Raw genomic sequence first — 4076 nt, 5'->3', positions numbered from 1 at the left:
GACGTCAGCTACGCAAAGGGACAGTAATATCTCGATTTTAATTGGTTAATGTTTGATATCTAACGGAGACGATTACTGAAATAACACATTTACGTACAAAGGCACGGCAGAGTTGTGCATTTTGACGTACATGTAAAAGTATGAAAAAAAAATTAAATTTTTTATTTTTATTTTTTTCCAGTTTTTTCCCCCTCCCATCCTGTAGTGTACTCGCGCCCCCCCGGGAGAGAGTCCGCGCCCCCCCGGGGGGGCGCGCCCCACCGGTTGAGAACCACTGGATTAGAGTATCGCATTACTAGGTAATTTAATTAGTAATAGCGTTACCGGCATCACTGCAACATGCAACCTAGACAAAATCCTATCAAAATGCCTGTGGCTAGCAAAAACATATTTGATTTCAGCATGTCCAAACAGGACAAGCATGTGCCAATGTTAGCTATGTATTAGCAAGCCAAGACTCTTGCAAACATATTGTAAAACTGCCTTGCTGTCTGATTTCTCCACATAACTTAACTTACACGGATAAAGTTAGACTAAGTGGGCTTTCATAACTGAAAGTCAGGTCGGATCAAGGTTCATGTTTTGCATTAGGTGTATTTTTGGTTTCACATTGCAGTTACGCAATTGCATTAAAGATCAGGGACTGCCCATTTTTCCGAGGATCCATTGTTCTGACCTCTCAGTGACCTGAAAAATTCCCTTTGGTCTTTCAGTTCACTAGGCCAACGTCCCTTTGTTTTGAAAAGATAAACCCCTCTGCACCATCCCATTTTTCCGACCATATAGGCTTTTTAATGTAGATTAGGATAGCCGATTGGTTGGGGCTAGGCATTTAACATTGACTGGTTAACCCTTGTATTGTCTTCCCTTCAAAATTAAAAATCAACACTTTTTTGACGCTTTTTATCAATGTTTTTGTCCCTTTTTCAACACTTTGAAAGTTTGTCACTTTTTTGACTTTTTTTCAACACTATGTAACACCAACTTATTTACTTAAATTTTACAGTTACTTTTGGAATTTAATGCAAATAAAGCTAATTTATAGGAAATTCTGCCTACTGTTTGAGTTAGAAAAGCAGAATTTAGGTATTATTTAGACTAAAATTGAAGGAAAGTATGTTGATGGATAATAACAGACTGGAATATGTCAACTTTTACTCAATACTATTTCAAAACCACTTCAATTGTTTTTTCAAATGCTTTATAATTGAATAAGACGCCCCAAAAAGAATGAAAGTAGAGATTTGTACTTGCCAAAGAGCATTGTGTGGAATCAATCATGTTATTTTGGGTAGTTAAAAAGAAAATGGGTCAATTTGACCCAAGTACAACATGAGGGTTTAGGTTAGGATAGCCAATTGGTCAGGGTTAGGGTTAAGGGGAACATAGGGCCTAATTTTGAAAAAAAACATAGAAATGTGGGAACATAGGCATGTGGGAACATAGGCAAGCTCTCGTAACGGCAGCTGAGGATGCAAAGGTTTTTTAAAAAGCCTAATAATTAGAAGCATCTAATAAGGCGCGTCATACAAGGTGTGGTGTGTGAATGTGTGAACTGGTTGAAATGCCTGAAATAAATCACACAGAGAGACAATTGATTCCAAACTGGTTGAACTAAAGGTGGGAGTAAACCAGTACTTGTTTGCTCTTGATATATTTGTTTGAGAAGTGAAGGACAACCTGTTTACTAGGCGTTGTTTCACTGAGTTCCATGGCGTTCGGCTAAGGTTACCTTTAGCCTCAGGCGTTGCCTGCTTGCACATGGCTAATGTGGCTGATATTAGCTGGTGTGTCGTCCTTGTGCATTGTGTTGAGAGTAAATGTTTTCTTTGCCAATATGTGAAAGGAAGGTGTTAATGCTCTTGTTATAATAGCGTTTTTGCATTAAAAGACTAATACAAGAGTAGGACTAGGAATCATGGTTAAATAATTGCACTTAATTGCTTGCTTGATTTATTTTGTGCACTTACTGTACACGTGCAGTGTGGGTGTATGATTAGTATTGATATTAATACTCTATGTTGCATGTTTGAGAAGACAATTATCCAAGTACATATGTACGTACAGTTATACTCTTGAATATGAGTTATATGATCTGCTGTCGTTAGTGCATGACCTAAAGAAAGAAACAAAATGTATACTCACAATTCATGGGGAAAATTGTGTTGATTGATTTTGAGCTACAACAATATTTTGAAAGTTTGTTATGATGTTCATTACGGCTATAATGATTTTTTCGATGGATTGGGGTGGCTACTAGATCGTGGTTGCAGCTGTTGCCATGTCCTGCTCGATGCCCTGCTTGGCCCTCTGCTACTACTACAATCAGTTCTAGTCATGTGTCCCAACCGGCAAGGGAAGGTGGCTGCCCACCAAGGGCCAGGGTCTGTCCGAGGTTTCTGCATGTAAGGGCATTTTCCTCGCCACTTTCACACCAAATGCTTGCTTGTTGGAAATGTTGGGTCACATTGTGGTGTAAATTATAGTGTTGTCTAGAGCGACTCCATCTGTGAAGTGTTCTGAGACACTTTAATTAAAATTGATTTGAAGTGAAGAAACATGATCATACTTTCTTGAACTGAAGACAATAAAGAGGTGAGGCCCCTCCCCTCTCGAAGGACCTCATGCGACCTTTATTCGGAAAAAGTATGCATGGTAGTCAATGGGGAGGGACAAATATTTTGTTGTTCCCGTTTGAAAACAGCCATAGATTACAATTATGTTTGATATTTTAATGACAGGACAAGGAAAGAAGTAAAAAGAGGAGAGAGAGAGGGGGCCTGGACCTTCTGCGTCGAGGAGTACCCTCGATATTTGAGCTCTCGCTCAACCAAATGAGCTACATGGGCGCCCATGTTTGTTGATTTAAAAGAATCAGCTTGTTGATGGTTTGCCACATCTTTTTCTCGTTTCTTCTTGCCTTTTCAATAGTATCAATAAAGAAGTTAGCTTTAGCTTGTCTTAGCCTTTAACCCTCATGCTGTCCTCGGGTCAAATTGACCCGTTTTCCTATATCAGTGTTCTTTTTAATTACCCAAAATAACATGATTGAATCCCCAAAACACTCTTTGGCCAGTACAAATCTCTACTTTCATCAATTTTGAGGTGTCTTATTAAATTTTATAGCATTTGGAGAAAGAAATGTAAGTGGTTTTGAAATAGTATTGAGTAAAAGTTGACATATTCCAGTCTGTGATTATGCAGAAACATACATTCCTTTAATTTTAGTCTCAATAATTCCTAATTCCTACATTTCTAACTCAAACTTTTGGTATAATTTGCTATAAATGAGGTTCATTGAACATCAATTTCAAAAATAACTGTAAAACTAAAGTTAACATGTTACGTTCATCAAAAAAAGTGACAGACATGGAAAAGATTGTTGAAAAAAGGGCCAAAACATGAGAAAAAGTTTTAAAAATTGATTACGGGACGACAAAATAAGGGTTAAGTTACAATGTTTCTTAATGTAGTAAATATTTGTCAGTCTGTTATAAGATCTGATTTTAAAGATTGTAACAATAGTTGATCTCTTTCCTTCGTACATTTCCTACACTCTTCATCAAGCCAGGGCGATGTGTCCATGCTTGTCTTTGGCTCTGCTTCCTGAGGTAGGGCCCCATAACGTTCTTAATTGTTGAGGTGAATAGGTCCCAGTCACCCTGCAGGTCTCTTTTAGGGAGGACCCCGTCCCATTCACTCTCTCCTAGTGCTACCCCAAGGTGATTCAAAATACATATGGGTGTGGCGAAGGAATGAAAACAATGTTTTTGTTATAGCTTTCTGGCAAGGACATCGTGATGCGACAGCCCTGTCATCAGACATCCTATGGTCTTACATCTTGTTTTTTTCTTGTTGTTCCATGTGTCATCAACACCATGAGTCACATCCCTAACCTTTATGCTGTTCCAATATAAAGGCCGCAACAGATGTTTACTGTCACACAGTTTGAAAGCAATATCACAGATGTGAACAGAACTAAATGAAAAGACACTGAACAATTTTAAGACATTGACAGCAGAAGGAAAGGAGAATATATAACTTTTCATCATATCTTGAGCTCTTCTTCACTTATT

At 38.2% G+C, this 4076-nt stretch overlaps 1 long non-coding RNA gene across 1 annotated transcript in view; it reads left to right on the top strand.

Annotated features, from left to right (window-relative positions):
* LOC117951415 overlaps positions 1-1471 on the top strand; it is a 15824-nt gene extending 14353 nt beyond the window's left edge. Inside the window, exons 2-3 of the long non-coding RNA XR_004658180.1 lie at positions 1296-1310; positions 1380-1471. This is a non-coding gene — a long non-coding RNA (uncharacterized LOC117951415). The remainder of the gene's footprint in view (positions 1-1295; positions 1311-1379) is intronic.
* The last annotated feature ends 2605 nt before the right edge of the window (positions 1472-4076 follow it).

This window comes from Etheostoma cragini, chromosome 10 (genome assembly GCF_013103735.1).
Source record: "Etheostoma cragini isolate CJK2018 chromosome 10, CSU_Ecrag_1.0, whole genome shotgun sequence".
In the NCBI taxonomy this organism is placed as follows: domain Eukaryota; kingdom Metazoa; phylum Chordata; class Actinopteri; order Perciformes; family Percidae; genus Etheostoma; species Etheostoma cragini.
Note: the sequence above shows the minus strand (reverse complement) of the source record. Positions and strands in the feature narration are given on the sequence as shown.